This window comes from Bombus bifarius, unplaced genomic scaffold (assembly GCF_011952205.1).
Source record: "Bombus bifarius isolate JDL3187 unplaced genomic scaffold, Bbif_JDL3187 scf7180000009521_frag, whole genome shotgun sequence".
NCBI lineage: Eukaryota > Metazoa > Arthropoda > Insecta > Hymenoptera > Apidae > Bombus > Bombus bifarius.
The window spans coordinates 1-14,184 of record NW_022885173.1 but is presented as its reverse complement, the minus strand read 5'-3'; the positions used below and the strand labels follow the sequence as shown (position 1 = coordinate 14,184).

General features: G+C 34.2%; 1 long non-coding RNA gene across 5 annotated transcripts; it reads left to right on the top strand.

Moving 5' to 3' along the window:
• The first annotated feature begins 3,918 nt into the window (after positions 1-3,918).
• Positions 3,919-12,568, top strand: LOC117215319. Of its 5 annotated transcripts, none has more exons than XR_004489062.1 (3): positions 3,919-4,615; positions 5,746-6,040; positions 12,529-12,568. It is a non-coding gene; the product is annotated as an uncharacterized LOC117215319 (long non-coding RNA). The 5 variants fall into 5 exon arrangements; XR_004489065.1 differs by lacking the exon at positions 12,529-12,568 and adding an exon at positions 10,934-10,972; XR_004489064.1 differs by lacking the exon at positions 12,529-12,568 and adding an exon at positions 8,233-8,300.
• The last annotated feature ends 1,616 nt before the right edge of the window (positions 12,569-14,184 follow it).

The window sequence follows — 14,184 nt, the reverse complement described above, 5'->3', positions numbered from 1 at the left end:
TTCAATGGAGAAAAATATTTCATTTCATTTATCGATGATTATAGTAAAATAGCTAGGATCTATTGTATAAAATCAAAAGATGAGGTCTTTGATTCTTTCGTACAGTTCGTAAATGAAGCCGAAAATTTAACGGGCAAGAGGTTAAAAATATTAAGATGCGATAATGGTAAAGAATATTTAAATAATCGAATTTATAAATTTGCTAGGGATAAAGGTATAAGAATAAATAATTGCCCAACATACGTACATGAATTAAACGGGACAGCGGAAAGGTATAATAGAACAGTGATGGACATGGCGCGTTGCTTGTTAGCGGAAGCGAAAGTACATAAAAGGTACTGGCCGGAAATAGTTTGTACAGCGGCATACTTGAAAAATCGAATATTAGCGAATACTATAGAAAGAAAGACACCTTTTGAAATATTCTTCGGGAAAAAACCAAATGTTAAAAATCTACATCTATATGGTAGTAAAGTTTTTGTAAGAAGGCCAGAACAAAAAAGAGTTTCCAAATGGGACAAGAAGGCAGATATGGGAATTCTATTAGGATATAGTGAAGTAGGATACAGAGTCTTATTAGGTGGGAAAATAACAATAGCTAGACATGTAGAGGTCATTGAGACAGACACTAAATGTATCGGTTTTGAGGAAAATTCATTAGAGGCAGATAGAAATGATAGCGAAGATAACTATTCATTGGATGGTATGGATAAGGAAGAGTTAGAAGGTAGGAAAGATGAAAATAATAGTAGTATTGAAAGCTCAAACACTCCTAGGAGATCTACACGTATTAAGAAAACTCCAGTAAGATATCCAGAAAAGGAAAATATTTGCGAGATTCATGCAAATTATTGTAAAGTAGATATCCCTCGTACATTTGAGGAGGCGATTTGTTGCGAAAATAATGAAGTTTGGAAACAGGCTATGGATAAGGAAATAGAATGTCTCTATAAGAATAAAACTTGGAAATTGGTAGAAAGGGTAAAAGGCAAAGAAGTGTTAGATGTAAAATGGGTTTACACGAAAAAATCAGAGGACAGGTATAAGGCTAGATTAGTGGTAAGGGGATTTCAACAAAGAAACGTAGCCGATGACATATATTCTCCAGTGGCGAGTAATCAGACCTTTAAGATATTGCTATCATATTGTTGTCAAAATGGATTAATAATTGAGCAAATGGATGTAGAAACTGCCTTTTTAAATGGTGAAGTAACCTCGGAGGTATATGTAAATCAACCAAAGGGATATGCGGACGGAACGAATAGAGTTTGTAAATTATCGAAAGCGCTTTATGGGTTAAAAGAAAGTCCGAGGGACTGGTATGAGTGTTTTGATAAGTATGTGACGAGATTAGGTTTTAAAAAGAACAATATAGAGCTGTGCCTATATACTTATGGAGAGGGAGAAAATGTTGTTTATTTGTTAATATACGTAGACGATTTGTTGATTTGTAGTAAAAACAAAGGGAAGATACAAAGTGTAAAAAAAAATTATTAACTGATAGATTTGAAATGAAAGATTTAGGTGAAGTAAAAGAATATCTTGGAATAAATATAGAGTATGATTATTTAAAAAATGAAATGAGATTAAGCCAAAAGAAATACATAGAATCACTAGCAAACAAATATAAATTACATAACAGCAAATTGTACTGTACACCTATGGAGACCAACTTAAAAATTGAAAAAGCTGAGATAAATAGAGAGGACATTGGATACAAGAATTTAATTGGCGCATTGCTGTATATTAGTGTAAATACCAGACCCGATATAAGTTATAGTGTGAATTATCTGAGTAGATTTCAAGATTGTTGTAACGAGACACATTTTAAATATGCCTTGCGAATATTGAAATATTTGTACTGGACTAGAGATTTAGGGCTACATTATAAAAGAAATGAAAAATGCGAAACGATAGATTGTTATGTGGACGCTGATTGGGCAGGAGATCATATAGATAGGAAATCGACTTCTGGGTATGTAATTAGATTGTATGGAAATGTAATTGGATGGAAGTCTAAAAAACAAAGGTGTGTGACAAAAGCCTCGACGTATGCAGAGTATGTAGCTCTATCGGAAGCGGTGAGCGAAGTAATGACTATCAGAGAACTAATGAAAATCTTCGATGTAAATGTAGACGATAACCCTGTAAAAATCTATGAGGATAACTCTGGAGTAATGAGTATAGCAAAATACGGAACTTTTACAAAAAATTCTAAACACATCGAAGTTCATTACCACTACGTTCACGAGTACGTAAAGGAAAATAAGATAAACATAATAAAAGTAAGTACAGAAGAAAACACTGCGGATATTTTTACGAAGGCACTGTGTAGAGAGAAATTTGAAAGGTTTAGGTCATGGATGAATGTAAAATAAGAGAAATGTAAAGAAAGCGATAAATGTTAAATATTTTGTTAATTCGACAAGTATGTAAATAAAATTAAGTGTACAGTATAAATGTAAGGAGGCGTGTTAGGGAAGTGATACATTTACACTGTACATGAGAGTGTGTGTGTAAGGGTTAGAGGGCGTCAAGGACTCAGTGGAGACAAAAGACTGTTGCCAGATGTTAGAAGAATCTAGGCTAGTCGGTTGGCAACCAGCGTGCGTGCAAGACGTTCTTTGAGAGGAATATAGATGTATAACTGTTGTATGGGAAATATAGTCAATAATTTGTATTCCCAAATCCTCGAATTTCCTTAACAATTATATATTCTTCCAAACATAAGAAACATTTTCTAATTGCATACTTAAATTTATCGATCAATTATGAACATATGATAACATTTATTTCTTTCAACTACTAATTTTCAAATCCTCTGCTGTTCCGTTAATTGAACGACGCGCCGACTTTTCGTACAAGTATCTTGTATCTTATCTGTATTATTTAGTTATCAATAAAGAAGAAACATTTTCTAATTGTATATTTAAATTTATCGATCAATTATGAACATGTAATAACATTTATTTCTTTCAACTACTAATTTTTAAATCATCTGCTGTTCGGTTAATTGAAGGATGTCGGCTTTCTGTAGAAGTATTTCATATTTATTATTTAATTATGAATAAGGAAAAAACATACAAAATATAGTTTTTAAACGGTTTATTATTTATAAAGAGAAACTTTGACTCGGGATATATATACTATATATATACTATTTACTTACAATTTTTTTTTTAAGACTTCAAAGTCGAAACAAGCACAGGAAATTTCCAAGCCGGTTAACAGAAACTTGAATGAGACAAAAATAACCTTTAGATATCTATATGTTCTTCTTCCCCCCTGTTGCTTCCACGTAACTCTTATCCTATTGGTGGAGCTGTGCTGATATGTGAAATTATGACTACATAAAAACATCCGGAAAGACTCATTGAATGATTTTATAGTTTAAGGTTAATAAATTTCCATAAATTAAAGTTGAAAATTTATGAGAACATGTTTTCTGTAACAAAACTTAGTAAAAACAAACTAGTAAGGTTTATAGATTCTTTAATGATTATGTACGTATTCATAAACTAGTTCGATAAACATCGTTGGATAAAACGTCGAACAACACACAACATTGAAGCGCGACATTTCAAATTCAAGGACAAATATTGCGAACAAATGATATTAAATTTACAATAATCTCATGTAAGAAAAAATAAAAGGGATAAAGGTAGTACAGAAGATAGAAAAATCTATAAAACTGGTGGCTGGGAAATAGAAAATATATAAATTTATGTTATTAGAGTTTAGTACTTCTGTCGATCAATGTGTTACGACCGTTCGCGGAGAGACGCAGTCGCAGTAGCGAGAGGCGTAAATTCTCGCTACGATTCGGTGAATCGACGCCGCGAAGTAGTCGTTCCCCTGTTTCGGTTAAGATAAGAGGTGGTTAAATGAATATGACACAGTATAGTAAGTTATATTTCACCGTTTATTCCAACAACTTATAACGAAGGCAGTTACGCTGGTGCGTATGTACGAGATGAATGAGTGACTGATCTGTGGGTGTGTCCTACCCGGTGGTAGGATATTGACCGTTCGAAGGATGTAAAATCAGAACTGTCTTGGGAGACGATGCTGTCTCGGAGGAAAGCTAAGGATGGGTGTGTCTAGCGCACGGGACCATCGGATTTGTTGGTGACGATTTTAGTTAGGATTTTAGTTCAAGCTGAGTTGACCGTGATTCAATTCACGAATATCGGAGAGGAAAAGTCGTAATTCACAATATTACACACAATAATACCTTCACATAAAGGAACACAGCTCAGATGAGACTTTTTATAGTTAAACTTTTAACGTACTCATAGAAACGAAATTTTTTCTTTAAATAGAACTGTTACATTTTACGACACGTATAACATCGAACATTTACCAACATAGCGATGCCAGCGTACATATATATATACTGGTGTACTGGTCATCTTTTTTCCACACGTTTTTAGCTTTTTAGCTGTTTGTGAATGGGCGCCTAATCAGCCAATCAGAAATGGCTGGTATTCTATGAATCCTTTTCTTCAATGCTTGAAGAGCTGGATATTTATCCAAAGCTGGTGCCCCAAACATATACTCGAAATTTTCAAGGGCCGCTGCAAACACGAAGTCCGCCCATGTCGTCTGAAAAAAGGTTTGTATACATTTATTTTGTACCTCCTCTATTAAACAATTTTTTTAATTTACCTTGAAACATGTGAAAAATCGAACTCTTAACTAAAGATCACTAGCTTTTTAGGAAGAATTTGGATTTTTATTTTATTGTCAGAATTTAATGGATAATTTTAGAAACTTCAACCTTTGGAGGTATTTGTTAATTAAAAATGACAAAACTGGTATTATGTAAAAAAGAGTAATGTGTATCCTGAATCAATGTCGAATGGAAATTAGACAGTTCTATAAAAATAATCCTTCTCACGATTCCACAACTTCATAGCTTAATTAAATACAATTCTTCGGCGATATAATTACAAATACATTTACAGGAATTGTGTAATATGATAAATATCTCGTTAAAGAAATTGAAATCGTAAACTGTAGATTCTAGTATTCTTTCACTTTCATGTTTCCTATGAGCCCTTCAATCGCTAAATATTTTGCAATGAAACACGTATTATTAAACAACATAATCATACTAAATTAATTTAATGTGACTATTTATTATTGTTATATAATAACACAGTGATGAAAGAAATAAACTGGTCAAGTAATCTAAGGGACGATAATACGTATCTATGTCAGTGACAGTGAGAAAAATTCAGATATCTGTACTTAAGTGATTACACTTATAAGTATCATTATATATTATATAAATATGATATTTCGAATGATATCATTTATCACTCATTAAACAAGAGTGTCATATCCAGAGAAATGATTTTACATATCTTAATCTTTGCTTTGATTACGATAGTAATAATTTCTATCAAACTTGATGAGGAAGATACATGAATAATTATCTAAAAGCTGAAAATCTTGGCAAATTCATTTGTACATAAACTAACAGGAGTGAATTTTAAAGATACACTCTGCTCTCAACAATTAAAGCTGTCTTGTCGCAACAAAGTTTCAATAATTTTTTATGGACAACATGGCCCAGTTTGCACAAAGACTAAAAATTTTAACATTAAATTTGGATAAAAAATCTTACGGTAGAAGGAATGATATATCCTTTATTTTTGCCAATAATCTGGTCGAATTTAGTCAAGTAAAATGGTATTGTTTCGTTCAAAAGTTGATTCTTCCTCGCTTCCTTCTTTTCAGGATTCTCCTCCATGCGATAGTAGCAGATATCTGAAACGTATATGAAACCAACCGTTACGTTCATTTGTGTTTTTCCCCCCAAACGAAGAGAAAATAAGTTGTGAAAGAAGGAGTAGTCTCTCATAGTTCCTACAATTTCTTCATTCTCTTTGCTTTCTTCAATATTGCCTCAACAAGTTCCTGTGGTCACGATACTTGAAATGTATACAATGTTACCAGCGTGGAAATTGTCTTGGAAACTTGGAAAATCTTTCAAGAGGAACGACATTGCTAACTGAGATTCGAGAAAGGAAAGGTAAGTAAATCCTTGCTTCTACCTAGAGCTTTTTTATTTACTTCTGACGAGTAAAGTACTGTTATTAAAATTTGATTAAAAGTACCAAGAATGTCGAGATATAAACAACCATATGTGGAAAGGTCAGGAGAAGCACAATTATCGAATAAACGTTATATAACTCTTAGTGATTAAGTAAGAGAAGAGAAACGAGAAAAAAGTCTTTTATCTAGGTCTTAATAAAGTATACTATATCTATCTAATTGTATACTTAAATTTATCGATCAATTATGAACATGTAATAACATTTATTTCTTTCAACTACTAATTTTTAAATCATCTGCTGTTCGGTTAATTGAAGGATGTCGGCTTTCTGTAGAAGTATTTCATATTTATTATTTAATTATGAATAAGGAAAAAACATACAAAATATAGTTTTTAAACGGTTTATTATTTATAAAGAGAAACTTTGACTCGGGATATATATACTATATATATACTATTTACTTACAATTTTTTTTTTAAGACTTCAAAGTCGAAACAAGCACAGGAAATTTCCAAGCCGGTTAACAGAAACTTGAATGAGACAAAAATAACCTTTAGATATCTATATGTTCTTCTTCCCCCCTGTTGCTTCCACGTAACTCTTATCCTATTGGTGGAGCTGTGCTGATATGTGAAATTATGACTACATAAAAACATCCGGAAAGACTCATTGAATGATTTTATAGTTTAAGGTTAATAAATTTCCATAAATTAAAGTTGAAAATTTATGAGAACATGTTTTCTGTAACAAAACTTAGTAAAAACAAACTAGTAAGGTTTATAGATTCTTTAATGATTATGTACGTATTCATAAACTAGTTCGATAAACATCGTTGGATAAAACGTCGAACAACACACAACATTGAAGCGCGACATTTCAAATTCAAGGACAAATATTGCGAACAAATGATATTAAATTTACAATAATCTCATGTAAGAAAAAATAAAAGGGATAAAGGTAGTACAGAAGATAGAAAAATCTATAAAACTGGTGGCTGGGAAATAGAAAATATATAAATTTATGTTATTAGAGTTTAGTACTTCTGTCGATCAATGTGTTACGACCGTTCGCGGAGAGACGCAGTCGCAGTAGCGAGAGGCGTAAATTCTCGCTACGATTCGGTGAATCGACGCCGCGAAGTAGTCGTTCCCCTGTTTCGGTTAAGATAAGAGGTGGTTAAATGAATATGACACAGTATAGTAAGTTATATTTCACCGTTTATTCCAACAACTTATAACGAAGGCAGTTACGCTGGTGCGTATGTACGAGATGAATGAGTGACTGATCTGTGGGTGTGTCCTACCCGGTGGAAGGATATTGACCGTTCGAAGGATGTAAAATCAGAACTGTCTTGGGAGACGATGCTGTCTCGGAGGAAAGCTAAGGATGGGTGTGTCTAGCGCACGGGACCATCGGATTTGTTGGTGACGATTTTAGTTAGGAGAGTGAAGGAAGTGGCTTCGTTGTTAATTGGTTAACGAAGGGTCTTAACCGCCCTCGAGAGAAAGTGGTTAGTGGGAGGAAAGTTGCAGCATACGTGAGAAAAACTAACTTTCCCTTGTCCAGTCGGGGTAGACAATAGTCTTTAGAAATTCTTCGGAAACAGACGTTTGTTTGGTTTGAAGGACCTTTTCTAGGAAATCTATGAGATTTATGGAAGGTACTTGAAACTATGGAGGATACGCTGCGAGTATCCGGTGACATCTGGTTGCCATATTGCTCGCGGTGCGACGTAACAAAATGGAATAGAAAGATTATACCACAGACGAAATTATACTTTATACTTTATTATACTTTATACTTTATTATTACATTACATCAATTGACATCTTTGGAATTACAACGATTCGATACACATTTTAACGTTTTAAACGTTTTAACGTTTAACATTCTAACATTCAGTTAGAACTTTGTATTGATTAGAGATATTGTAACGACCAGAAATATCGATACATATATCAATACTTTTACCTCGAAATTCGTAGATTCGTACTCTTCATTGTCCATACAAATTGTGTCATATATGTCCAAACCAAATTTAATTTCCAATTTAAAACCAAAATTCTTTTTCGAAAATGGCACTTCCAATTCTTCTTATTCTCACTATTTAATTGCTAGCCGTATCAAGTAACAACGAAAAAAATAATAATATCTAAACGTTAAGCAGGTCCATATTTTGGGGGATACAATTAAAAAAGTAAATCGTCGGTGGAATATTGTTTCATCTATCAAGAATTTTGGAAGATATAATTAGAAAGGGTAGAAAATTGTACTCCTTATCGAGCATTTTTTAAAATATGATTGAGAAAGTGGAATCTGGATAGAAAATTGTTTTACCTACGAAGCATTATAAAAAGTAAGTTTAATAAAACTATACCTTGGATATTTCATATATTTTTTCATATTATACGCATTCGTTAAAATTTTACACTCCCAAACATCCTGCTATACTTGCACAAAAAAGCGCAGTCTAGTAATATCCCCCTCACTGCTCCTCGCATTTTCTTTCTAATCATCTCTCGTTCGCTTTTCCTGATATTATTCTCAGCGTAAGTTCAGAGTGGCGGTTTTTAAACTCAGGAACGCGCGGCTGTTCGTTAAATGAAATATCAAACGTAAGAATTGCCGCAGTCTTAACGCGAGATAATTCATTTCGTGGCACAGAGCGCACGTCGTTGAATATTAATTCATATCTCATATAAGTTGCGAATAAAAAAAGCAGATAAAAGAGGACAAAAATCCGATAATTACCGCGAATCATTACGCAATTTCAAGAAATACAAAAGAAATTTGTTTGTAAGCATGCTACTAAGTATTATTAGAAGTACTGTACTTTCGATATTTTACATATTCTTGCATATTTTCTACATTGTTCTGTATTTTTGTATCCTTAAACTTTCCGTAAACGCGTAAACGTCTGCGTTCTGACAATGACAAGGAAGATTCTACTGATAAAAATAAAGCATCGAATTTCACCGAACTCTCAGAAATGTAATTCTCAGATCACATAAATTAAAAAGAAAGAACAAAAGAAAATACAAATATATATATATACATACGTAGCCACAAATCAATTTGGATCACGACAGATAAAATAGGTAGCAATAATGTCTCCACGAACATTATCATAATTTATTGGAATTTACATAAAAGCCAAAGAATGCTATTGTTTCAATGACACGGCGTTTTGTCGAGTTAGATAAATACGAATTGTGTGTTTGAACAAGTGTTCGGTCGTGTTTCACGCGACGAAAAAGGAAATCACAAGACAAGGTGTCGCCTCGTTGGAAGCAACAAATCGCAATACGAGGGTGGAAATTGGGTGACACCGGGAGGATTACGAGGGATGAGAAATCTGTCGAGAGCGTGAAAGGCTCGCGGTCACCGGGTTTCTCCAGTTCTGTCGCTTTTAACGCCGAGTTCTTCCGCTTCGAGGATAGAAGCTGCGAAATATCGAGGCCATTGTCCAAAGATTTTCAAGAATATCCGATGCAACGTCTTGAAATTTACGAGAGCAAGTCTGATAAATTCTTATCTCTGGTCCATTCGTGGCCAACTTTTTAATACCCTCGTAACTTGTAACGACAAATAAAAATATTGGTACAGGCCAATTTTTTTTGGATAAAATCTTGTGTGAATTTACGATTCTTCGTTTAATTTTTTTCCCTTATTGTCTTTACATATTTGGAGTTTAAACGCGTTATAAGTACGTTTTTTTTTAACATGATTACGTAGAATTCTTATTCTGAATAAATTATTTGTTTCCGCTTCATAACTGTTTCTAAATTACAGTGCATTTAATCTTGAAATGCACAGTAACATTTTACACTTTTTACGTTCTAAGGAATTCTCAGGATCGGTTAAAAATTAAATTACAGTAATGGTAATACTCAATATTAATGTCAGACGTGGATACTTCACTGTTTTGTATAATAATTTGTTATCTTGGCCTCGATCAAGGTATTTAATATACAAAGCGTACAGATTAATAAGAATTTTAATTAATCCTTCTTCTATAGTATTCACCGTTCTTTTCGAGCTCGTACCATTTCAAATAGACTTTCGAATAGATTTCAAAGATTTGTCTGTTCAAATAAAACGCGATCTTTATTATTTCCCTATCAGTCGTCCCGTTACTGTTCCGTAGTTTCCAACAGATTGCAGATTCGTTTAGAAAACATTTGTAACGAAAAACAAACCCACTCGCAGAAATGTTATTCAATATCGCATTTATAACTTTCATAGACATCCTCCTCTCATTGCTATCATTGTAAACAGATTGAAACTTCGTTTGCAAACACTCGCGATTAGGAAAAAAAAAAGAATTAATCTTAAACAATTTTATCTTGTGCTCCATTTATAATTTTCATAATTGTCTTCCCGACGATGTATCATTTTAAATGGCTTTTTTCTATCCATCTATGTTGCAGCGAGATCAACGGTCCTAATTACTAAATTGCACGATGTGTTCATACAAATTCACTTTTTATGAACGCGATGAAACGAAATGAAATCTAAGTAGAGATTTGTTTTCTCATCAAGTATAACGAGTTTTATACTTTGGATAGATTGCCTCGTTGCGAGAAGGTCTTAATCGTTTATAATTGCGATTAAGTAATTGCAATAAGTCATATTTTTAAGAAACGTTCTCACATGCTGTCACACACTCTACTTAGAAAAGGATCATGAAACATTCGGTTTATGATATTATTTGTTTGTAAATCTTCCTGCTTCCGGAAACTTTTCTAAATATGAAAATATTTATATACAAAATTAAATATTTTTTTCAATATCAACACTTCTTGCGTTTATGTTGTCCTAGTCAGAATTATATTATTTCGTGTATCCTGTTGCTTTTTATATGATAGTCCTCCCGTTGGCCGCGGATTCGTTATCAAGCCTGAGGCCCTCGTCACTAGTGTAGCTATCGACAATAAAGGTACCCCACGCGCGACCGGACGATGGAGAACTTCAACGCAGAACCGCTACCTCCCGCGAGTCCTCCCCGGGAGGGCGCCTCGAGCTCGGACTCCGAGATTCAGACTCGACATATATATTATTATATATGTCGGAGCGGACATTAGAATCAGGGTTAGGGGCGTGAAACGAATCTTCGTTTGGGTTACACGTTGTCGTTGTGCAATAGAGAAGACATCGACTAGTGCAAATACGATTATTATAGAGCCGGACAAGTAACCGTGGTAGTTAGGCACTCGAGAAACTAATGACAATGATCCTAGGTTCAATAACGAATCCGCGGTCGACGGGATGATAGATGAACGTACTCACAAAATCTAAGTCGGATGCGTGATATTCACTGGTCGTAAAGGGTTACTCCTTTCATCATTGAGATCGCGAACGAGAATGCCTTTCCCGTCCCGATGATGCCACAGAGGAAAACTATAATGGGGTGTGTCTAAGGATACGAGATCATCGGATTCGTCGAGAAAAGCCTTCGTTCAGGAAGCAAGGGAAATTGACGTTGCTGCTAATTGGTCAATCTCCATATCGGTGGTTAGAAAAAGATGCTAGCCGCCCTCGAGGGAAAGTTGCTAGTGGGAGACGCCGTTCGTTAAAAAATATGTCTCCCCTATCTTCCCGTAGCTGGGACAAAGACTGTTTGTCTGTTTGAAGGACTTTAGTTAACTAAACCTTAAGATTTATAACGGGCCCTCGGGCTAGCCGAACATGTACTGCGGAGACGCATCGACATCTGGCAATCATCTTACTCGAAGAATAGGGTCTGCGCGTGGCGAGCCACGGGACAGAAACCGTTGGAATGTTTACTGTCGCGTGTCGCCACGAATATTTCCTTTAAGGAGAGCTATAGAATTACTCCATACCTTTGCTAGGCAAATCCCGTGACCGCGGCTATGTTCGGCGACTGACTGTCGCCTCGAGCCCAAGCTCATTATCACAACTCTCGAACAATTACAATCGGATTGAATAACTACAATTGTTCAATTACAGACTCCGGTGTTCTTTCATCTCCGACATATATATTATATATACTATTATATCTATATAATATATGTATTTATATCTATAAATATATGTATAAATATATCTATTTAAAAAAATAAAGTTGACCTTCATATATCGCCAATAATATCGCGTGCGTAAAAAGAAACTAATCACATTTAATTCTTTTTTTACATTTATTTATTTTTTATTATTATTTTTTTCACAACTAATTACATTTAATTATTACATTTACATACATTTAACTATTATTACATACATTTACATACATTTGATTATTATTTTTTTCATAATTATATCTCGTTTGAAATATTTTTCGACATAATTAATTGTTTCAAAAACACATATTCCAGCCTTCTAAATGATTTATTTTGCGTATTATACGAATTATTCCATCTATAAATAAATTGTTCTCTATACACACAAACACGCACACAGTCTGTTAATTACACGAGTTAATTGTATCATTTTTCTCGATAAGTTGACAGAGCAAGGAAAATGAGCGACGAACCTACCTACAAACTAATCTACTTCAATGCCCGTGGTCGTGCCGAACATATACGGTACATATTTGCATATACTGGCATCGAGTATACCGACGAGAGGATCCCCGAAGAACTCTGGCCTGAATACAAGGATTGTAAGCGTGAAGAATCGATTTTTACTTTCATCGTTCAACTCTCAGGTATCTACCATTTACTCAAACTTTCTGTATATAAAACTTTCGTTTCACGTGCAGGCTAAACTTACTTAAAGTAAAATTTCATACGGAATAAAGTCGAACTTTTCATTAAGTTTTGCTTCCGTAATATCGTGTTTATCGAATACCAACTTAATTCACTTACGATTCTCGAATTTTTGTGTTGCACTCTTTATTGTTTTCAATGAATCGAAGCATTTCGAATATTTTGAGAAAACCGTAAATAGGTGACTTAAAATAGGAATACAAAAATACTTCTACGTTTCTCGTTAATTTAAAAACTTTTTAGGACTTGTCGGAAAAAAAGGATAAAAAATTGAAATCAGTTCGGAAATGAACAAGAACATAGCTAAAAAGTCGAAAGAACAAAGCAGACATAAAATTCGATCTTCCGTTGCGACATTTCTATCGTAAATAGTATAATAAAAGTTTTACGCAGCATAGTCTTCGATATAATCTTATATGTCGCTTGCAGATAGAGAAACCAAAAATCAACGTAAGTCTGTAAATCAATCCTGTCGGTGTAAAACACAAAATTACGTTCGCAAGAGACATTCGATTTATATTCCTTGCATTTCAATTTTCATTACAAGAACCGTGTACATTTTCTAATATTTTTTCCGTGTCTGGTATTATGCGACGTGAATTTTTTATTCGCAGTTGTAAGTCCACTATCATTGCATAAGGTCTTCCCGCAAAACGATACTGATCGTTCCTCGTACATTCAGTAAACCGCATCGGACAGATTCGTTCCTTTCCGTGAGAATTACAAATTTTATACTCGATCTTTTATCCTTGATTTTAAAAACTTTAGGTTCTTCCCAACAGTCAAAAACACGCGATACCCTGTCCATCGTAATCGTAAGAAAAGAAAAAAAGGAGAAAGAAGACATTTCTGTATTTCTTTACTAGGCCATGTTGATTAAAACCGAAATGATTTCGATTCATTTATTCACAAGAACGCAACGGCCTCGGAAGCTGTGTTGTGATTTCCTATCGATCGTTTCCCTCTACACAGTGTTCATATGAGCCATGTTTGTTCTTAGCAATGCCTTATAAAATGCTGCCTGTGCTGGAGATAGACGGGAAACCGGTAGCGCAGAGTAACGCTGTGGCGCGATACTTGGCGAAGAAGTACGATCTAATGGGAAGGAACGAATGGGATGCGATGATATGCGACGTGCTCGTCGATGCTCTTGGAGATTTGAAGCAAGGTGAGTAACTGATGAGATGACTTTGCATTTGTCTCACAACAGAGACAGACATTCAAGAATTCATTGTGAAAAGACGAGTACAAACAAGATACGTATGTCTTTCCGTTAAGCGAATGTTACAGTTTGTTTGCAAAAGTCAGTTTTTAGATTATAGAATCGTAGATAGAATTTAGAGGATAGAAACTTTTAGTAGTCACTTTTAGTTGAGTAAAGTCTTATCGAC